This window comes from Heterodontus francisci, chromosome 10 (assembly GCF_036365525.1).
Source record: "Heterodontus francisci isolate sHetFra1 chromosome 10, sHetFra1.hap1, whole genome shotgun sequence".
Taxonomy (NCBI): domain Eukaryota; kingdom Metazoa; phylum Chordata; class Chondrichthyes; order Heterodontiformes; family Heterodontidae; genus Heterodontus; species Heterodontus francisci.
In genome coordinates this window covers 29,063,141-29,087,551 of record NC_090380.1, presented here as the reverse complement: position 1 = coordinate 29,087,551, position 24,411 = coordinate 29,063,141, and the positions used below count along the sequence as shown (strand labels likewise).

Here is a 24,411-nt window from a genome sequence, read left to right as displayed (position 1 = left end):
GAAACATGCCAAAGGTGACACATGACCGCCTACGGGGTTCCGCTCCGGATTTTCTGTTAGGGTTTACTCCCTTAGCCTTGGTCTCTCCCGAGACGCCCACAAGGCAGTGGGGTTGTTGGGGCCCCTACACAGGTGTAGGATGGTGCCGGTGGGAGGAGGGGATGCAAGGGGGAGGGGTAGAGGGAGGGGGTGGGGGGGGGGTGCAGGGGAAGGGGGTGCGGGGTGAAGATGGTGCGGGGGGGGCGGGCTGGGACGGGGTTGTGAGGGGGTGAGCTGAGAGGGTGGAGCAGGGAAGGGGACGGGGGGGGGGGGGGGGTGGAATCTGGTGCAGGTAGTAAGCCATTTCCTCAGTGCCCACCATCGACGTCCGGAAAGCTCATCTACGTCCTTCGGGAGGTGAAGCACCATTTGGCAGACTTAGAGGTGATTACATTTGCTAAGGGTTTTTTTTTTTGCAGTGGTTTAAATAAAGGCATGCAGCATTGCCGACAGTGCGCTGCAGATGCTCTCCGAGCCATCTCCCGCGGGCGCTTTGAAGTTGCGGCCGGGGGGGCCGTTCGTGGATGTTTTGGGTGTTCGGGGCACCTTTTCACAGGACTTCTCTCGGGTCCCGCAGCTCCTTCTTCACCTCAATGGACTTACCGCACGCCGTGGCTGCAGACACTCTGGGCGGTGAAGACAGCAGGATCGGAGATTAAAGTATTGACCTTAATATTATGTCAAGATGCCAACGAAGTCATTACACCATGGCTTTTGCACGTTAAGTAGACCCCTGCCTAACTTTAGTGGCAGCCTCACCCAGAGCCTGAATCACTCCCATTAATATTACTGCAGCCAGGAACGCGACGTGTTGGAAGCTAGATCGCTAGGTTCCAGATTATAACCCCTTGCCCAACACTTTCCTGCCTGCCTGGGGCGGGGGTGGATTTCAATCGAAATCTCACAATTGCATCTCAACCAGAAGTCAAACAGAATGGTAACAACAAAATTAGCAGCCATTCAACACACACCTATAAGAATCATCTTTTGATGCCCAACCAACTCCATTTAACCAGTCCAAACATTGGAAAGCTTGTTCATACTAGTTGTGCAGCACACAAACCTGTCTGAACAAAATGCAAGTGCAGGGGAAAAGGAGAGTTCCCGAATAACCAAAACAGCAAAGGAACAGGAGGAGACCATTCAGTCCTTCGAGCCTGTTCTGTCATTCAAGTAGATCATGGCTGATCTGTGCCTCAACTCCATTTCCCTTCCTTAGCTCCATATCCATTGATAACCTTACCCAACAAAAATCTATTGACCTCAGTCTTGAAAGCTCCAGTGGACTCCTGGCATCCACAGCCTTTTGGAGGGAGAATGTTCCAGATTTTCACCACTCATTGCAAAAAGAAATGCTTCCTGATTTTCCTCCTGAACAGCCTAGCTCCAATTTTAAGCTTGTGCCCCTCGTTATGGACACACTCAACAGAGGAAGTAGTTTCCCTGTATCCGCCCTATCAAATCCGTTTAGCATTTTAAACTCCTTGAATAGATCGGCCTTCAACATCTTAAACTCAAGGGAATACAACCCATTATATAACCTGTCCTCATAAATTTAACCTTTAGGTCCCAGTATCATTCTGGTGAATCTGAGCTGCACCTCTTCTAAGGCCAATATCGCCTTCAAGACCAATATAGCAATTTATCATGAAAAGGAACTACTCCCAGGACCTGGCAGGACATCCAAAGAAGTTGAACACTTCAATGAGTTAAAGGCAAGGACTGAATATTACTCTGAAGAATCAGTAGAGGACCTATATGAACATGAAGCAGTTGTTTAATGCTTCTCTGGCAGAAGCTTTTAATAGGAAATAGCAGTTATGAAAACGATGTTCTATATGAAATGACATTATGAAATTAACAAATAACTCTTGTTTAAAAGGTAAATGGTGCACCTTTGACGTGCAGCACTGAACAGGTAGTGGACCATATCGGCATGAAAGAATCATAGCATCTTACAGCACAGAAGGAGGCCATTCGGTCCAACATGTCTATGCTGGCTCTTTGAAAGAGATATTTAATTAAGCCCACTCCCCTACTCTTTCCCCACAGCCCTGCAAATTTTTTCTTTCAAGTATTTACCCAATTCCCTTTGAAAGTTACGACTGAATCGGTTTCCACCACCATTTGAGGCACATTCCAGATCATAACTCGCTGCATTAAAAAAAAAAATCTCCTCATCTCCCTTCTGGTTCTTTTGCTAATAATTTTCAATCTTTATGCTCTGATTATTGACCCTCTCACCAATGGAAACAGGTTCACATTATTTACTCTATCAAAACCCTTCACTACATATGAGTATATGTAAAAAATAGCTGAGTTATTTCAGGTGAGAGTGTCTGCAAGGCAGGGTTTACAGTGATTGGAAGAGTGCATAAACCGCTGGTACACGCCATATTAATCATACATCTCGAAGTCTTCCATATGGTGCATGTCTTTTTTTTTTTAAGTGTGATTATAAACCATATACAATAGGACAATAGCTTTCTTGTATTGCTCCTTGGAAATTGGAGCATCACTGTCCACTTGCACAATGTCCACAAATACCGTCCCAGGTCTGCTTGCGACCTCCAATTCCTCTTTGTTTCCATGTAGAATACTGAAAATATTTTACACCATATCTTGCAGCTTGCCAAGTGCAATGTCATGTTACATCTTGTACATTTTGCAAGTTATGTTACAATAACTTGTCTATTCAGAGCGATTGCACCCAAGCACATAATACGATAGGCAGTTCCAAAACAGTTGTGTGTTTATGTACTCAATGTTCTAGTTACTTTCTTCACGGAGCAAGCCGAACCCAATGGTCTAGGAGGTCTATCCAAAGAGACCATTCATCAGAGGATTAACCATTACCCACCATACCTCAAGGAGGCACCGAAATAGATATGCATTCTGCAGGAAAAAGTCACAAGGAGGAGGAGAAAGAACGGGGTGAATAACTGGGAGTAGGGAGAGGTTTGAGAGGCCAACAAGGTGGAGGTCCACATGCTGAATGTCTCTCCCAAGTTGTATGCGGCCCTTTCCGGACCCACTTTCCAATGAAGAACGATACAGCACCAGGCCATGTTGGGCTATCAACTGCCTTCATCCATAAAACACTGGATGACACTAAGGTTGGGATGAACCTATTGAGCACATGGTGACACAAGACACACGGGCAATGGTGACTCAGTTAGTTATTGAAGTCAATAGGGAGAGTCGGAAATTCCTCACGATCTCCTGCAGAAGCTTTGGGGTCTAAACTCCAAGATGCAAATCACAGTCGTCTCACTTAAGCATTTACAGGGAACTATGATGGATAGACTCCATGCTCTCAGATTGCCCTGCATTTGGAGGACCCCAGAGAAGGTTCAGGAGTAATTGCACAGCTTGAAGACTACAAAGGTAATGGCCAAACACTATTGTAAAAGGACCTGTATCAACATGATGAAAATAGCATTGTGAGCATAAAGAAAGTAGCGGGACAGGGAGGGGGCTGGGGGCAGTATCAGAAGGAAATAGAGACACATGTGAAGTAACCCAAGTGAAACGGGTGGTATTTATATCCACCGTAGCTCCATGTCACTTGTACAAATGACAGCAGCAGGCATTGCCTCAGAAAGGAATCATCCCATAGTGACGACAGAAGGAGGAGACATCTGGCAATGATACAGCTACATCAATGTAAATTGCTAATAACAGATAATGAGCCTGCATTTTTCTCCAGTGCTAGCTAGTTAGCTATGTAACCTGTCAGCTGACATCAGCATGCCTACATTCAGCCTGGAGAAATTGGCAAACACACCAGCGTACCCATGTGGAACTCACCCAGAATTCCAAATTGAAAAATGAGTATTTTACACCAGATCAGGCCTGATGTCAATGAATTTGACAAAGAGAAAGATTTTGAAGCATCACCACAGCAGTGAAAGAGACGAGATTAAACAAAGGAATTTTCTGCTCAAGGGCTTGGCCAGAGTGGTCAATGGTGAGTATATTGCATTGGAGCAAGAGGAGAAAAGTGAGATAACCCAGAGGAGAAGCAGGTATAAGAGGCATATAATTGTTAGCATTACACCAGACAACTGATGTAGTGCAACATGGTCATGATGGAGAAGCAGCACAGGAGGAGATAGCTCACATCCATCAGAGAGGCTGTGCCTGAGATGGGGCACTTCAGAGACAGTCAACCATAGTCAACCCCTAACAATGCCGAGGAAGGTCACCATTTATCTAATTATTCTATCATGCAGGAACCTTCTCGTTACACTGGACATTGCTGGAATCCACCATTTGGTTTTTCCATTGTGTAGAAAAATGGCAGCTGTCCAATGAAAAAAAACAAATGTTTGTAGGTAAGGGAAAATGGCATATTAGTGAAACTTTTGTGATCCATTGTTCCAATTCCTGAAAAGTACCGTATTTTGAAGAGACATTAAACTGAAGTCTTGTCTGTGCACTCATGTGGATGTAAAAGATCCATTTGAAAAACAGCAGAGTTCTCCTAATGTCTTGGCCAACATTCTTCCCTTACTCAATACCATACAAAAAAAAACATCTGGTCAGTTGATCTGTGGAGATGGTGGTGTAGTGGTAATGTCACTGAACTAGTAATCCTGAGGCCCAGGCTTATGCCCTGGGGACACGGGTTCAAATCCCACCACAGCAGCTGGTGGAATTTTAATTTAATTAATTCAATTAATAAATTATTAAAAATCTTGAGTTGAAAGCTACTCTCAGTAATGGTGCTATGAAACCATCATCAATTGTCGTAAAAACCCATTTGGTTCACTAATGTCCCTCAGGGACAGAAATCTTCCGTCCTTACCCAGTCTGGCCTACATGTGACTCCAGATCCACAGCAATGTGGTTGACTCTCAACTGCCCTCAAATGCCCTAGCAAGCCACTCAGTTGACAAGGACAATTAGGGATAGGCAGCAAATGCTGGCCTTGCCAGCAATACCCACACACTATATAAGAATTTAATAAAATATTCATTTGCTGTGTTTCCAATTAAATATTGGGAAGATCAAAGCCATTATCTGCAGTCCCCACAACAAACTCTGTTCCCTACCTGCCAACTCTATCCTTTTCCCTGGCAACTGTCTGAGACCAAACCTGACTGTTTGCAATCTTGGTGCCATACGTGACCCTGAGATGAGCTTCCGACCACATATCTGCGCCATCATCAAGACTGCCCAATAACACCTCTATAACACTGTCCGACTTTGTCCCTGCCTGAGCTCATCTGCTGCTGAAATCCATCTATGCCTTGTTACCTCGAGACTTAACTTTTCCAACGCACTGCTGGCTGGTCTCCCACATTCTACCTTCTGTAAACTGGAGGTCATTCAAAACTCCGCTGCCCATGTCCTTACCCATAACAAGTCCTGTTCACCTATCACCCCTGTAGTTTCTGACCCACATTGGCTCCCGGTTAAGTAATGCTTCAATTTTAAAATTCTCATCCTTGTTTTCAAATCCCTCCATGGCCTCACCTCTCCCCATCTCTGTAAATCTCCTCCAGGCCCACAACCCTCAGATATCCGCACTCATCTAATTCTGGCTCCTTGAGCATCCCCAATTTTAATTGCTCCACCATTGGTGGTCGTACCTTCAGTTGCCTAGACCCTAGGCTCCGTAATTCCCTCTCTAAACCTCTCTGCCTCTCTTTCCTCCTTTAAGATGCTTCTGAAAACCTACCTCTTTGACCAAGCTTTTGGCAATCTGCTGTAATATCGCCTTATGTAGCTCAGTCTCAAAATTAGCTTTATAACACTCCTGTGAGACACCTAGAGATGTTTTATTACTTTCAAGGTGCTACATAAATAAAAGTTGTTGTTGCTGTCATGTCTGGGGTCTTGCTGTGCACAAATTGCCTCCCGCACTTGTCCACCACTACACCTTTTTTGGATGTAATTAGCAGTTAAATACAACAAGAATTTTTTCGTCTTTCAGAACACAAAAGCAGAATGCAACTTTTCCGAAATGCAGTTTATATGACACCATCTGCAGGTTACCTTTACCATTACTAATGCCTGTTATTTTAACTTGTCTACAAACTTGGAAAGATCAGAATAAAATAGACAAAAATAGTACAGCAAAAGTCTTGAATAGCTTATGGAAATTTCCAAAATTTCCTCGATTCAGGGAAGGTTCGATTAGATTGGAATATAGCCAATGTAACTCCTTTATTCAAAAAGGGAGACAGAAAGCAGGAAACTACAGGCTAGTTAGCTTAACATCTGTCTTGGGGAAAATGTTAGAAGCTATTATTAAAGATGTTATAGTAGGGTACTTAGAAAAATTCAAAATAATCAGGCAGAGACAACATGGTTTTGTTAAAGGGAAATCATGATTAACCAATTTATTGGAGTTCTTTGAAGAAGTAACATGTGCTGTGGACAAAGGGGAACCAGTGGATGTACTGTACTTAGATTTCTGCAAGATATTTGATAAGGTGCCACATCAAAGGTTATTGCGGAAAATAAAAGCTCATGTTGTAGGAGGTAACATTTTGGCATGGATAGAAGATTGTCTAGCTAACAGGAAACAGAGAGTAGGCATAAATGGGTCATGTTTTGGTTGGCAAGAAGTAACGAGTGATGTGCCACAGGGATCTGTGCTGGGGCTTCAACTTTTTACAATTTATATAAATGACTTGGATGAAGGGACTGAAGGTACGGTTGCTAAATTTGCTGATGACACAAAGAAACGTAGGAAAGTAAGTTGTTAAGAGGACATAAGGAGGCTACAAAGGGATATAGATAGGTTAACTGAGTGGGCAAAGATCTGGCAAATAGGGTATAATATGGGAAAATGAGAAATTGTCCATTTTGGCAGCAAGAATAAAAAAGCATATTATCTAAATGGTGAGAGATTGCAGAGCTCATAGATGCAGAGGGATCTGGGTGTCCTCGTGCAAAAATCACAAAATGCAGGTACAGCACATAATTAGGAAAGCTTATAGAATGTTATCGTTTATTGCGAGGGGAATTGAATACAAAAGTAGGGAGGTTATGCTTCAGTTATACAGGGCATTGGTGAGACCACATCTGGAGTACTGTGTACAGTATTGGTCTCCTTATTTAAAGAAGGATGTAAATGCGTTGGAAGCAGTTCAGAGAAAGTTTACTAGATTAATACCTGGAAAAGGTGGGTTGTCTTATGAGGAAAGATTGGACAGGCTAGGCTTCTATCTGCTGGAATTTAGAAGAGTAAGAGGTGACTTGATTGAAACATATAAGATTCTGAGGTGTCTTGACAGGGTGGATGTGGAAAGGATGTTTCCTCTTGTGGCAGAATCTAGAACTAGGGGGTCACGATTTAAAAATTGGGGGTCGCCCATTTAAGACAGAGATGAGGTGAAATTATTTCTCTCAGAGGGTCATGAGTCTTTGGAATTCTCTTCCTCAAAAGTCGATGGAAGCAGAGTTTTTGAATATTTTTAAGGCAGAGGGAGATAAATTCTTGATAAGCAAGGGGGTGAAAGGTTATTGGGGATCGGCGGGAAAGTGGGGTCGTGATTACGCCATGATCTTATTGAATGGCGGAGCAGGAATTCGTATGTTCGTATGGAATTCTTCAGAGTCAGTGTCATAATTATCTGGCTGGAATGACTTTAACCAGACTACCCCTAAACCCTTCTTATTGGATCCAGAGTGCTGTTGCAATGATTCCAGCCTTTCTGGTTAGCTCACATAAGCTGTTTAAAGGGTAAACTCCAAAGCATGAATGTAAGACAATTATTCACAATGTCACTACATTTAGGAACTGGAAGAAACTTGTCCAAGTCTACAATACCCTGTGGGGAGAAAATAAATCCTTCAAATCTCAATTTATGTTCAAGATCTGAATTTTATAGTCATATGCTGTAATTCATCATACCCTTAGGCAGACTGATCAGTCTTGTGATTAATGCAAAAATATACATTAATACTGATGGTTTATAATCATTTAATTTTAAAATGTAGAAAAAAGATTTTAAAACACAAATTACAAGGTAAACAATGCTTTTACCTTGACTTCTACATTCACATGCAACAGATGTTGCATCACACGAGGACATTCAGGGTTTACCAAGGTCAAAAACCTTGGTGCAGACCAATAGTTCACTCCGAAACACAATGTTACAGGGGTCGATCAATCAGTGTCACACGGAACACAAATGCTGAGTCACAAATTGCGATTCCTACTCAAAGTACAGAAAGCTTTCAGAACTGTAAAAGCTCCAGGGCATCAAAAACAAAAATATTGTTTCGTTAAAAGAAAAATGGGTGAGATAGCAGTACCAAAAAAGTCAACTGCTTCACTGGATTTATGAAGAAAAGAACTTTCACTGTGGCAGAGATGAAGCGTGATCCTTAAACAACTGCGAACAGTAAGTTGTTCAATCCAATTTCTTCCTTAATTTTAATATCCGGAGAATAATGGACCCATGGGATAATAGTGTTTATGCTGTTGGTACAAAACTCTTGCCAGTTCTGATGTCAACTCAGCACTAAATTTCTAGCCTCGAGCAATGTACCAATTGCTTTGCAATGAATTCATGTTTTGAATCCTATGCAGAGATCTTTCCAAAGCTGGTGCTTTCCACCATCTAGAACTCAACATAAAACCTGAAACAATGTGAAGTTCAAAAACCTTACATTCAGCCTAAAGCTATTTCCCACCCTTGTTTGTACACCAGAATTCTGAATTTCTGACAAGTGCTGTAGCACTGGCAATTTAAATATATCTCAGGTGTCAGCTTGGACTCTGAGGTGGTGGGTTCAATCCCCACTCCACAGACTTGACCACATAATCCAGACTGACACTTCAATGCAGTACTGTGGGAGCGTTGCACTGTCAGAAGCGCCATCATTCAGATGAGGTGTTAAACTCAGATGGGGCGGCACAGTGGCGCAGTGGTTAGCACCGCAGCCTCACAGCTCCAGCAGCCCGGGTTCAATTCTGGGCACCGCCTGTGTGGAGTTTGCAAGTTCTCCCTGTGTCTGCGTGGGTTTTCTCCGGGTGCTCCGGTTTCCTCCCACAAGCCAAAAGACTTGCAAGTTGGTAGGTAAATTGGCCATTATAAATTGCCCCTAATATAGGTAGGTGGTAGGGAAATATAGGGACAGGTGGGGATGTGGTAGGAATATGGGATTAGTGTAGGATTAGTATAAATGGGTGGTTGATGGTCGGCACAGACTCGGTGGGCCGTAGGGCCTGTTTCAGTGCTGTATCTCTAAACTAAACTAAACTAAACTGAGGTCCCATCTGCGCTCTCAGATGGATGTAAAAAATCCTGTGTGCCTATTTTGAATAGCAAGGGAGTTCTCCCAGGTATCATGGCCGAAGTTTATGTCTCAACCAACAACACTAAAGATTATTACAGATCGGTTTGTGGAACCTTGTTCTGTGTAAATTGTCGATCATATTTCCTACATTACACATCAAAAGTACTTTATCAGCTATAAAGCACTTTAGGATAGCCTGAGGTCAAAAATTGACGCTAAATAAACACAAGTTGTTTCTTTCTCTTCACCAACCCAGTCTTGGCATTGCATGAACTGCAGTATTTCAAACAAGGTGGTCCAACACCACCTTCTCAAGCCAAACTAGAGAAGAGTAAAAATGCCAGCCTTGCCAGCAATGCCCACATCCCAAGAATTAATTAAAAACTTATTCCTGTACATTTAAAATCGACAAACTTTATCCATTTTAGATATACACATTTAAAAGAAAGTTTTTTTTGCATATGTCAGCGTGCTTTTATTCATTCTTGGGATGTGGGCTTCACTGGCAAGGCTGCCATTTATTGCCCAACCCTAGTTGTTGATTTGATACAGCTGGATAGCTTGCTATCAGAGAGCAGTTAAAGTCAACCATGTTAGTGTGGGATTGGAGTCAAATATCAGGCAGACCGGGAAAGGTCAGCAGGTTTTCTTTCCTAAAGGACATTATTGGACTGGTTGGGCTTTTACAATCTGACAGCTTCATTGTCACTTTTATTGATAAAAGCTTTCAGCACCAGATTTTTAAAAAAAACTGAATTCAAATCCTTAAAACTGCCATGGTGAGATCTGAACTCACTTCATCAAAATTATTAGTTCAAACTGTGGATTACTAGTCTAGTAACATAACCACAAAACTATCTACTCTATCCATAGATATATTACTCATAAATCTTAAAAGTAGCCACATTAAAAAATAATCAGTGAAAGCAAAGTCCTTTCAAGATTAATTAGATTTGAGTCGACACTTGGATAGTCAGTTACTATGACTTTACGAAGTGTTTTTTCCCTCCAAAAATACTGAATAGATGGATGGATATCCAAGTTGCTAAATCTAAAAGAGCTTTGCAGCCTCATTTTACAACATTTAATAAGCCAGGGTGGATAGGTTATTAGTCTTATAGACGCCTACTAAAAGATGCTCTTAAGTCAGGATACCGAGTGTACCCAGATACATAGTGTGTCCAATTAGAGCAACCAGGCCACAGGATGTTGCGATATCTCCTCTCTCAGAAACGTTTTATATTTCAAGTTTGGCAAACTGACCAACCACTCTTCCTGCCTTGTGAATAGTTTTTACAACAAGGTTCTCTTCCATTTTGACTAACATTGTTCTGCAAGAAGATTAATATACCTGTAGATACACCCTGCACGCCTTAAGGCCCTCAATAATATGCCTTCTGAGCAACCACAACATCAAATGAACCTGAGTAAGATGTCAAGGCAATGAGAAAATTGGCTGCTGATTGAAAATCATAGAATACCAACAACATGGTGCAGATTGTGCCAACCACACAAAGTATGAGAAGCAGTGGCAAGAATGTAAGTAATTGCCATCTGACTAGATTTAAGAAATTCAGACAATGATACATAGGCCATCACAATACTAAAGGCAGGCAATTCAAAAACAATGATTTCTTCTACAGTCTCCAATACCGCAGACCAGCAGTTACATTAATTGCACTGTTACTGAGGCAAATTTAGTGAAATAGGTGTCACATTCCACCAGTCTCATGCACAATTTATCAAAATACTGCAACTATATGTGACTCTTGAAAGACTACTGCAAAACTTCCATCTTTAGAACACTGGCAAAACTATAAAAAGAACACAGCAGAGACCTAAGCACAAAATCTAGGCTGACACACCAGTGCAGTACTGAGGGAGTGCTGTACTGTTGAGAATGTCAGCTTTCAAATGGGATGTTAAACCAAGGCTCCATCTGCCCTTTCGGGTAGACACAAGATTCCAAAGCACTTTTTGATGATGATCAGGGGAGGTTTCTCTTGTGTCCTGACCAATATTTATCAACTAACATCACTAAAACAGATCATCTGGTCAATTTTTTGTTTAATTCACAGGATGGCAAGTCCAACATTTATCGCCCATCTCTAATTGCCCTTGAGCAGGTGGTGAGCTGCCTTCTTGAACTGCCACAGTCTGTGTGGTGTAGGTATACCTACAGTGCTGTTTGGGAGGGAGTACAGGATTTTGACCCAGTGACAATGAAGGAATGGAGATATAGTTCCAAGTCAGAATGGCATGTGGGAGGGGAACTTGCAGGTGGTAGTGTTCCCATGAATCTGTCGTCCTTGTTGTGCTAGGTGGTAGAGGTCCCAGGTTTGGAAGGTGCTCTTGAAGAAGACTTGGTGTGTTGCTGCAGTGCATCTTGTAGATGGTACACACTGCTGTCAGTGGTGGAGGGAATGTTTTAAGGGTGATGGATGGGATGCTGATCAAGCGGGCTCCTTTGATCTGAATGGTGTCGAGCTTCTTGAGTGTTGTAGGAGCTGCGCCCATCCAGGCAAGTAGAAAGTATTCCATCGCACGTCTGACTTGGGTGTGCCTTGTAGATGTGGAGAGGCTTTGGGGAGTCAGGAGGTGAGTTATTCACTGCAGAATTCCCAGCCTCTGGCCTGCTCTTGGAGCCACAGTATTGAATGGCTGTTCCAATTCAGCTTCTGGTCAATGGTGGGGAATTCGATGATGGTAATACCATTGAATGTCAAGGAGAGTTAGTTGGACTTTCCCTTATTGGAGATAGACATGCCTGGCATTTAAGTGGCAAGTAACATGCATGCAACACATCAGCTCAAGCCTGAAATGTTGTCCAGGTCTTGCTGCATGCAAACACAGGCTTTATTATCTGAGGAATTGCGAATGGAACTGAACGTTGTGTAATCAGCAAACATCCCCACTTCCGATCCTCTGACAGAAAGACATTAACCTGAAACATTAAGTTTCTCTTGCCGCAGATGCTGCCAGACCTGCTGGGTATTTCCAGAATTTTCTGTTTTTCTTTCTGAAGCATAAGTCTTCAGCACTACAGCCAGGATGTTGTTGGAGCCCACAGCCTTTGCTGTATCCAATGCATCAGCCATTTCTTAACTGGCTTCTGAGATGGTGGTTGGAATTTTACGTCTTCCCCGCGCCGGGGTGGGGCTGAGGCATAAAATCTAGTGGGAGGCAAGGGGTGCCATTCCCATCGTCAACCTTACCATGCTGCCATTTTACCAGCAGAAGGGGAGGTGGCAAACAGCCAGCCCACCCCAGGTCAATTGAGACTCTTATGTGGCCAATTAAGTGCCACTTATGGGCTTCCTCCTGCCACCGCTGGTATATTACCAGAGGTGGATCGGCACGTCGCAAGCTGAGGAGGCCACCCAGAAATACCTGGTGGCCTCCTCGCAGGCTGGGCGGTTCCTCCTAATCGGACACCCTGTGCCCCAAGGAGGGCCCCCCCGACCGTCACAAGCCACCCCTACCACCCCCCACCCCCACCACCACCACCTCACTGGGGACCAGCTGATGGTCCACATGGATTTATGAATGGGAAAGCTTGTTTAACGAACCGGTTGGAGTTTTTTGAGCTAAATCTAAAATAACAGAACATGCTGGAATATTGAGAGAATGGTTAGCAAAGCGTATGAGATCTTGGGCTTCATAAATAGAGGCATGGAGTACAAAAGCAGGGAAGTTATGCTGAATCTTTATAAAGCTCTGGTTAGGCCCCAACTATGTATTATATCTAGTTCTGGTCACCACACTTTAGGAAGGATGCTAGGGCCCTTGAGAGGGGAGGGTGCAGAAGAGATTTACCAGAATAGTTCCAGGGATGGGGGATTTTAGTTACAAGGTTAGGTTGGAAAAGCTGTGCTTGCTCTCCCTGGAGCAAAGGAGATTGAGAGGAGATTTAATAGAGGTGTACAAGGTTATTATGACAGGCTTAGATAAGTCAGACAAGAAAAAATTGTTAGCATTACCTGATGGTACAAGGACTAGAGGACAAAGAGTCATAGAGAGATACAGCACTGAAACAGGCCCTTCGGCCCACCGAGTCTGTGCCAACCAAAAACCACCCATTTATACTAATCCTACATTAATCTCATTTTCCCTACCACATCCCCACCATTCTCCTACCACCTACCTACAATTAGGGGCAATTTACAATGGCTAATTTACCTATCAACCTGCAAGTCTTTGGCTGTGGGAGGAAACCGGAGAACCCGGTGGAAACCCACGCGGAACCAAACCCGGGTCGCTGGAGCTGTGAGGCTGCGGTGCTAACCACTGCGCCACTGGGCCGCCCAAAGATTTAAGTTTTGGGGCAAGAGATGCAGGGGGAAAACAAGGAAGAAGGAATAAGGAAAACAAAGAACAAGGCAGAACCTTTATAAGCAGCAAATGGTAATGACCTGGAACTGCCCACGAAGGATGTGGAAGCGGAGACAATCAATGATTTCAAAAGGAAATTGGATGGGCAGTTGAAGGAAATAAATTTGCAGGGCTATGGAAATCGAACGGGGAGTGGGACTGACTGGATTGCTCCATGGAGTGCCGGCATAGACTCAATGGGCCAGAAATGACCCCATGACTCGAGATATTCAGCTGGTCAGGTAACATCTGTGGAGAGAAACAGAGTTAATATTTCAGGTCGATAACCTTTCATCAGAATGGATCACATCTGTTCTGAATCTATCCCATTTAGCATGGTGGTAGTGCCACACAGCACAATGATGGGTGAAGACAGGACTTGATTTCCAAAAGGGCTTTGTGGTGGTCACCCCCACCAATCTGGTCATGTGCAGATCCATCTGCGACAGGTAGATTGCACGGATAGGCACCAATATGTTGCCCCATGGACATTTGATAAAATTATTGACTCAGTCGCAGATACGGGCAATTAATCTGTTGTTACGACCGAGGCTGGAGCAATGCACTGTCAATTCAGTCCCATTGCTGCACAGGTCATAGCATACTATTAAAGTTCTCCCACCTACTGGAAATTAGCCAAATTAAACACTTTATTAACCCCCCAGAATAAAAGCAGACCAAACCAGGTATCTTTAAACAACAACAAATTAACTATTTATTAATAAACTAAATCTTAAACACTACTGAGATAAATTTATGTCTAAAGACCTTAACTTCTTATTTATCCTAACCTTCATGTACACACACATACATTCAAAAGCCAATGGGTAATCGGTCTAAAAATAATGTTACTTAGGAATAAATAAGTAGCTGAGTTGTAAGTTCTGGTGATTTATGTTCCCGGTTGGTGAGGTGTCCCAGTGTAGAATAGTCAGGTACCACTCGAAGTCTCCAGGCGAATTCGACAAACAGTCTTTAAGGGATAGGCATCAAAGCACCTCGGCTGCAGCAGGCATCACACAGTTCCGTCACCAAGGAGCATAGCAACACGTCCCCCCTGACTTTAAAATTGGTAGCCTTTCAGTCGAAACATTACTGAGAAATCCAGCAAACACAAGAAGGCAACAGAGTGTCACTCCTGACACAGTGAATTCTTCGAGTTTGGAAGTAAAAAGGAATTTACTACCTACAACAATGCAGGTGTTCTTTTCCAGGGTTCTTTTCTCTTCTTAGGCAATACATAGCCTGTATATCAATGTATTTTTTCTGCTAAGAGAGATCCTTCCTTCAGTGTAGAGCATGCTTCACTGGTCTCCAGATCAAACTGGTTCTAGCTGGTCTCTACACACAGTTAACTAATACAATACAGCAAGTGGCTTCCTCTCTCTCCTGCTGTTGCCTAGGAAACAGGCTTGCTGCTGTCACACACTGTTCTCAAAGGGAGAGAACAACTCTCAGTCTTAAAGGCACACTATTTTTAAACAGAGAGAAAAAAGTTCCATGATACTGTATATAAAGGGTATAGCCAATCTAATGCCATCAAAACACAGTCTGATTTAAAACACATTTCTCCCTATAAATAAAGTAGCTCAGCATACAAATATCAATGGAGAGCAGCACAACAGTATTAGCTAGCTAGCAACACCAAAGTGAATTACTTCTGTTGACTAGAACATGTCACCATGTCATGGGATTCTAGATAGACCTTATCGGTTGACCTCTGTGGATTCACACTGTGTCAGAAGTGCAAATTCATCCAATAAACCATAAAACTCAAGGAGCGGATTGTTATTGTGGTTATTGAGATGAGTCAGTAGAAAAAAATAAAATCAGCAATAGGAAGACAGACCATTTCTCATACTGCTATTGTCACAACACAATTTAACCCGTGGTGGTTAATGTTTGTACAACTTCTCCACCTGCTTGTAATATGTGTCTGAAGACAGGACAACCAACAAAAGGGCAGTGATCTCAAAATCAGGAGCATTTTGTAGGATGGAACAGATAGTACTTCAAAAGAGTCATATAAAACAGAAAAGCAGAGCGAGCCAGGAAGGGACAGAGAGATTAACAGTAGGTAGCCAAGACTAGTTTATTCATCTTGACAGCCTGTTAAACCAGGTCCTGGATTCAAAAATACAGAAACAACAGCATCTCTCATCGACAAAATGTCATTTACTCACCAAAGCTGGTGACAAACTAAGATAAAAACAATTACAAATGAAGAGTGCCCTTCAGTTCCTCCAATAAAGTGATTCTCTTAAATTCACTTATACCCACATCTCAGTCTATCACTGTTGATTCTGATTCAGCCCTGACAAAATAATTTTAAAAAAGCTTTTCTGCAAAAAATTGAGCGGTTGTTACTGCATGTATTATTCAGTTATAAAATGCTTAATCATCTGTATGATTGTACTCCAGACTAACCAATTTATGTCCAAGCCAAATCTCTTACCTGTTAGCAAAGGTGCAGTTTTAATGTAATGTAATTATATGGTACAGACAACTTTCAAATGACATTGGTCACTCAGGTTATCTGCCCTCAAACTGGATAGTAAATGATGCACATTGCAGTTACTGATCTTTGACATACTTATACAACCTGTCCTTTCATCCAATTCACAGCAAAAAAATCAGCTAATGACTGTTTCTAACGTAGTCATTGAAATGTGATATATTTTTACTATGTCTTCCCCGACAGTTTTTAAAACAGCGAATGCAGCATGGATTTTAAGACATCGTAGACAGTTGATCATAGATTAAGGTTTATTAAAGCTAACCATTACATTGTATTTACTATTGTATACAAGTCAGCAGCATCCTGCTTTTTGCCAATATCACTCAGCCCCGTTACACCACACTCTTGTATTCATGAAGAACTTACAGTGCTGACTTCTGGAGACTCCTTAGATTTTCTTGCCAGTTTTCCCCTCAATACAAGTTCTGGAACAATGTGATTCCACATGGATAGCAGCGGAATTGTGACGGTTATATAGAAGTAAAAGTCCAGCAACTTTCAACATGCCACTGAGCTTGTGCCCCAAGTGAAAGTAATGCATGCCAGAGCATAGAAATCAAGACATTCCCTAAGTGACTTTTGCCATTTTAAAATGAGTTTATATAACACAAGCCTTTAAACTAACCTAGCTGCTAGGGAGTTGGGGGAGAGAGAGAGAGAGAGAGAGAGAGAGAGAGAGAGCGCGAGAGAGGGAGAGAGAAGGGGAGAGAGAGGGAGGAGAGAGAAGAACAGAGAGAGAGAGAGAGAAAGGACAGAGAGAGAGAGAGAGAGAGAGAGAGGTGTCCAACCTTTTCGCGTGGGGAGCCATATTACAATTTTTGTCTTGCATAGGGGGCCGCTGAGACAATTTCAGAAAGATAAAGGCATTTAAAATTAGATCAAAACAACAAATGCGCATTTTTGTGAAGAAGCTTTAAATGAGAAGACTAATTTATTGTCTTACTTTCCTGTCACTATCTTGGACACTGATTTAGTATGATACCTAGCATTTTTTTTCTTGCACAAGTAGTCAATGTCTGCCTGCACGCTTGCTGTAGCAATGCAGAATTATTTTGGACAGATGTTCATCTATCTGCAGTGATCTTGATCCCTCTCTCTGTGTCTGTCTGCCTCTCTCCTCTCTGCCTCTCTTTCCCCCGCTCTGTGTCCCACCCTTTGTGTTGTCCCCCCCATTGTTCCCGCTATCTCTCTCTCCATCTCTGTCCCTCTCTCTCCCCATGTCCCCATCTCTCTCTCTCTTCCCCCCACCCCCCATATCTTTCTCTGTGCGAGACCCCCACCTCCACCTCCGTCCATTGCTGAAGCAGGAACAGCAGTTTCCAAACTTCAGACAGATTCAGGGTTTTCCAACAAGCTTTTTAAAAAAAATAATCGGAATCCACCAGAAAACCCCAAGCTGTCCGAAGTTCAGAATCGCCGTTCCTGCTTCCAGCACCTGTCAACTGTGAAATTGACAGTGCGATTTTTTTTAAAACCACTCTGGTCGGAAAGAAGAAGCCAATGGGAAATTTCTCATACCTGAAATTACCTGTCACGGACCTCAAAATCTTTTACCAAGGTCACCGGTGCCTCTGAACGGACATGCTGCTGACCCCTGATAGATTGGCACACACGAGGTCAAGTAGATTTTTCCCTCCTGTTGGTTCTCTCACCACCTACCGCAAGCCCAGTCTGTGAGCTACGTCCCTCAGTACTCAGCCTTCTCGTCAGTTGTGGTACTACTGAGACACTCTTGGTGATGGACACTGAAATCCCCCACCCAGAGTAGTGCTTTTTCCAAGTGGTCTTCAACATGGAGGAGTATTGATTCATCAGCTGAGCGAGGATGGTTCTTGGTAATCAGCAGGAGGCTTCCTTGACTATATATATTTGTCCTGATGCTGTGAGACTTCATGGGGTCATGCTGGTGATACAGGACATACCCAGGGATGATGAGGAGGGGTCTGTGGCATTGTCTGAAAAGGTACGAATTGGTGAGTATGACTATGTCAGGTTGTTGCTTGACTAGTCTGCGTGACAGCTCTCCCAATTTTGGCACAAATCCCCAGATGTTAGTGAGACGCATTTTGCAAGATGTGCTTTTGTTATTTCAGAATCCAATGCCTAGGTAAACGTGGGGTTGTCCATCCACTTTTATTCTTATTATATTGTTGTCATAATAGTTTGGTACAACCAGAGCGGCTTGCTAAGTCATTTCAGAAGGCAATTAAGAGTAAAATTCCATTGCTGTGGATCTGGAGTCACATATAAAATGAGACCAGGTAACTTCCTTCCCTAAAGGGCATTGCAACAGTCTGGTAGTTTCATGGTCACCTTAGCTAATATGAGGTTTTTTTTTATTTCAGATTTATTTAATGAGCTAAATTTAAATTCCCCAGCTGTCGTGGCGAGATTTAAACTCATGTGTCTGGATCATTAGTCCAAGCCTCTGTATTACTGACTCAAAACATAACTTCTATGGTACCATTCCTTCATTATCTCATTGCTGTTTGTGGGACCTTGTTGTGCAAAAATTGGCTGTTGTGTTTCCTACATTACACCAGTGACTACACTTCAAAAGTACTTCATTGGCTGTAAAGCACTTTGGTTTCTCCCGAGATCATGAAAGGTACTATATAAATCCAAGTCATTTCTTTCTTATACAGTGGGCAACAGAAAATCTACATATAATATAATATCTTCAAACAGTCATAGGGAGATAGTCACAAACCAATACTATTCAGATTTATTTCACAATCCATCCTAGCTAAATAAATTCAATACTTAACCGAAGCTAGTGGGATTTTCAAGATGGCTTCACGCCACATCTGCAGAGCATTAAAGCATCATTTGCATTTGTAATAATTCCCATTAAAACTAAACGTCACTTTTTTCTTTTAAAGAAAAGTATCAACCGACACCTGTGGTATACACAAGTTAATAATGACCAGGCTATATCCACTTTATTTCACACACTGAAGCCTGCAGTTAGAAATAAAGAGAACCAAAATGTGGGAAAAGCATACTTGACCTCGTCCTCGCTAGTCTACTCGTCACAGATGCATCTGTCTATGACAGTATTGGTAGGAGTGACCACTGTACAGTCCTTGTGGAGACAAAATCCTGTCTTCATACTGAGGACACCCTCCAATGTGTTATGTGGCACTACCACCGTGCAAAATGCGATAGATTCAGAACAGATCTAGCAGCTCAAAACAGTCTACAGCACCTAATGGATGCCATCAGCAGCAGCAGAATTGGAATCAACCACATGGCCTGGCATATCCCTAACTCTACCATTACCATCAAGCCAGGGGGCCCAACCCTGGTTCAATGAGGAATGTAGGAGAGTATGCCAGGAGCAGCACCAGGTGTACCCAAAAATGAGGTTCCCGCCTGGTGAAGCTACAACGCAGGATGACTTGCATGTGTAACAGCATTAGCAGCATGCGATGGACAGGGCTAAGCGATCCCATAGCCAACGGATCAGATCAAAGCTCTGCAGTCCTGCCACATCCAATCATGAATGGTGCTGAACGAATAAACAACTAACTGGAGGAGGTGGTTCCAGAACCATCCTCACTCAATATTGGGGGAGACCAGCACATCAGTGCAAAAGACAAGGCTGAATCATTTGCATCCATCTTCAGCCAGAAGTGCTGAGTGGATTATCCATCTCGGCCTCTTCCTGAGGTCCCCAGCATCACAGATGCCAGTCTTCAGCCAATTTGATTCATTCCATGTGAAATCAAGAAATGGCTGAAGGCACTGGATGCTGCAAAGGCTATGGGTCCTGACAACATCCCAGCTGTAATATTGAAGACTTATGCTCCAGAACCAGCTGCACCATTAGCTAACCTGTTCCAATACAGCTACAACACTGGTATCTACTGGAAAACTGCCCAGATATCTCCTATCCACAAAAAGCAGGACAAATCCAATCCAGCTAATTACGGCCCCATCAGTATACTCTCCATCATCAGCAAGTGATGGAATGTGTCACTGACAGTGCTATCAAATGGCACTTAGACAGCAATAACCTGCTCACTGATGCTCAGGCTGGGGTCCAGCAGAGCCACTCGGCTCTTGACCTCATTATAGCCTTGAGCCAAACATGAGAATGACTGCCCTTGGAAATCACAGTGGCGCACTGGTTAGCACCGCAGCCTCACAGCTCCAGCGACCCGGGTTCAATTCTGGGTACTGCCTGTGTGGAGTTTGCAAGTTCTCCCTATGTCTGCGTGGGTTTCCTCCAGGTGCTCTGGTTTCCTCCCACAGCCAAAAGACTTGCAGGTTGATAGGTAAATTGGCCATTATAAATTGCCCCTAGTATAGGTAGATGGTAGGGAATATAGGGACAGGTGAGGATGTGGTAGGAATATGGGATTAGTGTAGGATTAGTATAAATGGGTGGTTAATGGTCGGCACAGACTCGGTGGGCCGAAGGGCCTGTTTCAGTGCTGTATCTCTATATCATATCATTTGACCGAGTATGGCATCAGGGAGTTCGACAAAAGTGAAGTCAAGGGAACTCTGTGGAGGGGTGAAATGCTCCACTAGTTAGAGTCATGCCGAGCACAAAGGAAGAAGGTTGTGGTTGCTGGAGGCCAATCACCTCAGCTTCAGGACATCACTGCAGGAGTTCCTCAGGGTGGTGTCCTAGGCCCAACCATCTTCAGCTGCTTCAGCAATAACCTTCCTTCAATCATAAGGCAGAAGCGGGGATATTCGGTGATGATTACACAATGCTCAGTGCCATTTGCAACTCCTCAGCTACAGAAGCAGTCTGTGCCCGCATGCAGCAAGACCTGGACAACATTCAGGCTTGGGTTGATAAGTGGCAAGTAACATTCATACTTCATAAGTGCCAGACCATCTCCAACAAGAGAATCTACCATTGCCTCTTGAACTTCAACAGCATTACCTTCATTGGATCCCCCACTGTCAACATCCTAAGGGTCACCATTAACCAGAAACGTAACTGGACCAGCCATATAACTGCTGTGGCTGTAAGACCAGGTTAGAGGCTAGGAATCCTGCGGCGAGTAACTCACCTCCTGACTCCTCAATGCCTGTCCACCATCTATAAGGCACAAGTCAGGAGTGTGATGGAATACTCTCCACTTGCCTGGCTGGGTGCAGCTCCAACAACACTCAAGAAGCTCAACTCCCGCTTGATTGGCACCCCATCCGCCACTGACGCACAGTAGCAGCAGTGTGTACCATCTATAAGATGCACTGCAACAACTCACCAAGCCTCCTTCAACAACACCTTCCAAACCCGCGACCTCTACCAATTAGAAGGACAAGGGCAGCAGACGCATGGGAACACCACCACCTGCAAGTTCCTCTCCAACCGACACACCATCCTGACTTGGAACTATATCGCCGTTCCTTCACTGTCACTGGCTCAAAAACCTGGGACTCCCTTCCTAACAGTACTGTGGGTTACCTACACTACATGGACTAGAGCGGTTCAAGAAGGCAGCTCACCACCACCTTCTAAAGGGCAATTAGGGATAGGTAATAAATGCTGGCCTTGCCAGCAACATCCACACCACATTAACAAATTAAGAAAAAAAAATGGAAAAACAATGTCCTTTGAAAACAAACATTCAGATTTTCTGTTGAAATATTACACTTCAAGCAAGCAGCGAAGATGGTGAGGAAAACTGGAAACATTAGAATGTATCACAATACCTAAACTCTTAAAATTATGTGGACAGGCTGAATCAACGAGTTTTGAATTCCCTTGACTATAGGAAATTCAGGAGTGATCTAATTGAAGTGTTTAAGATGAAAGGAGTTATTACGGTGGATAGAAGCTTTCCTCTGGTGGATGTATCCAGAACAACGGGGTGTAACCTTAAAATTAGAGCAAGGGTGATGTCAGGAAGCACTTCTTCACACAAAGGGTAGTGGAAATCTGAAACTCTCCTACAAAAATCTGTTGATATCGCGGGTCAATAGAATCTTTCAAAACTGAAAGAAAGATTTTTGTAAGGCAAGGGCATCAAGAGATATGGAAACAAGGTGGGTAAATGAAGTTAACATACAGATCAGCCATGATCTAACCTGAAAGGCAGAACAGGCTTGAGGGGCTGAATGGCCTACTTCTGTTCCTAATTTGTTCGATTCATCTGCTATCCACTGGCCAGCTTCTTCCAGAGTCAGACTTTCCGTCTGAGCTCCACCAGATAAAGCCTGCATACCACTACTTATCCAATGATTCCTCTTCATTTGCAAAGCGTCCAGTATCGACATCATGGATGCCATGCCACTGAGAACCATCGCTCGGCGAGTGCTGGGGGTTTTCATGGATCTTTCTGGACACTGAATTCTATCAAGGCTGTGTACTTTGCTTCCCCCTAAACGTTCTTTGCTCCTTTGGACCCAGCTGCCACCAAATGCATCTGAACAAATTCCGGACGAGTAAAGAATATTTGGTGTTGAATAGGGCACAGACGGTCCTATTTCAAAGCAGTGTCAACAACCCTCTCTTAGGACCCACTCTCCCACAAACACCCCGTAGAAATTTTACAATAAGTATTGTCTGCCTTTCAAATAAAATGAATGGAGTAATTGAATTCTGTCTAACATAGAATCATATATGATCCAGCGCACAAAGAGGCCATTCGGCTCATCACATCTTTGCTAGCTCTTTGAAGATGCTATCCAATTAGTTTCACTTCCCTGCCCTTTATGCTGTACTCTATTTTGTCATGCCCCACAGTACTGATGGAAATAGAGTTTCTGCCTTCAGCAGCATTTTAGGCATATCAAATAGAAATTTACACTTTACACTTTAACACTTTGAACGGCGGTCAGTTCAAAATTGTGCTTTTTGCACTGCTTCAATATGACGCACAGAATCTGGGTCTGTCAGTCTCTAGGTCAGCAAGAGGTTTCTATCTGGTGCAGTCATACTAGCCAAAAAGATAGGTCACGACCAAAATCAAATGCTTTACATTATCACTCAAAATAGAGCTTTGACTCTAAACCCAGGTCTCACTGACATTCAAACTCCTTGGTACTGTCCATCAGTGAGCCACATCAACAAGCTAAAATAAAAGCAAAATACTGCGGATGCTGGAAATCTGAAATAAAAACAAGAAATGCTGGAACCACTCAGCAGGTCTGGCAGCATCTGTGGAAAGAGAAGCAGAGTTAACGTTTCGGGTCAGTGACCCTTCTTCGGAAGGAACGGTAGTTCCGATGAAGGATCACTGACCCGAAACGTTAACTCTGCTTCTCTTTCCACAGATGCTGCCAGACCTGCTGAGTGGTTCCAGCATTTCTTGTTTTTACATCAACAAGCTGCCTGCCAACTCAAGAAAAACCTCTCTAGCGTGCTCTCCAGTTTTTTTTCCATTTGCACGCTTGCTTCAGGTACACCTTATAGCTCCAATCACCTGGAATTCACACTGTTTACTATAATGCACCTACACATACTAAGCAATCTGAAAATGTTCTGTTGCACTCTACCCCTAACAACAACACATGGCCAAAAATGGCAACCTATCAGATCCTGTCATTAGACAATCACTGTGCTTGCCGAACTACATTGCCTGCAGGTCCAGCAACGCCTTAAATTTAAAATTCTTATCTTTGTATTCAAATCCCTCCATGCCCCTGGCCCTCCCCATCTCTGTAATCACTACCAGCCCTCCAAGATCTCAGCTTTCCTGTAATTCTGGCCTCTTGTGCAACTCAATTTCCTTCATCCCACCATTGGAAGCTATGCCTCCACCCATCTCGGCCCAAAAGCTCTGAAAATCTCTTCCTAAATCTCTCTGCCTTTCCACCTCTCCCCCTTTGAGGGCCTCCTAAAAACTTTGCCTTTCGACCAAGCTTTTTGTCACCTGTCCTATTACTTCCTTATGTGGTTCAGTTTCTGACAAAGCTCCTATGAAACACCTTGGGTCAATTTACTACATTAAAATTACTATATACATGCAAGCGGTTGATGAACAGCTTTTAAGCAAGTACAGAATCCAGAGAAAAGGTGCGGTCGGGAAAAGAACAATAGCAAAGGTCTGCGATCAGGTGGAGGACAGGGGTGATTAAATGGCAAAAAGTGATACTGGGACAAACATAGAAGCTAATAATGGATCATGAGGAGATGTAAATGGTTGCAGCCGATCATCTATAACAGATGCTGCCCGACCTGCTTTGTGTGGCCAAATTTCCAGCATCCGCAGTATTTTCAGTTTGACTAAATAAGATAGCTATTTTTATAAAAA

At 43.3% G+C, this 24,411-nt stretch overlaps 2 protein-coding genes across 8 annotated transcripts in view; one reads left to right on the top strand and one right to left on the bottom strand.

Annotated features, from left to right (window-relative positions):
• The window catches only part of wwc3 (WWC family member 3), a 247,151-nt gene that overhangs the window by 183,909 nt on the left and 38,831 nt on the right, over positions 1 to 24,411 (bottom strand). The window lies entirely within an intron of this gene.
• The window catches only part of LOC137374372 (putative claudin-24), a 149,227-nt gene continuing 132,968 nt past the window's right edge, over positions 8,153 to 24,411 (top strand). For all 7 annotated transcript variants that reach the window (XM_068040358.1, XM_068040359.1, XM_068040352.1 and 4 more), the window contains exon 1: positions 8,153 to 8,402. The gene's annotated coding sequence lies outside the window, so the exon portion shown is untranslated. The remainder of the gene's footprint in view (positions 8,403 to 24,411) is intronic.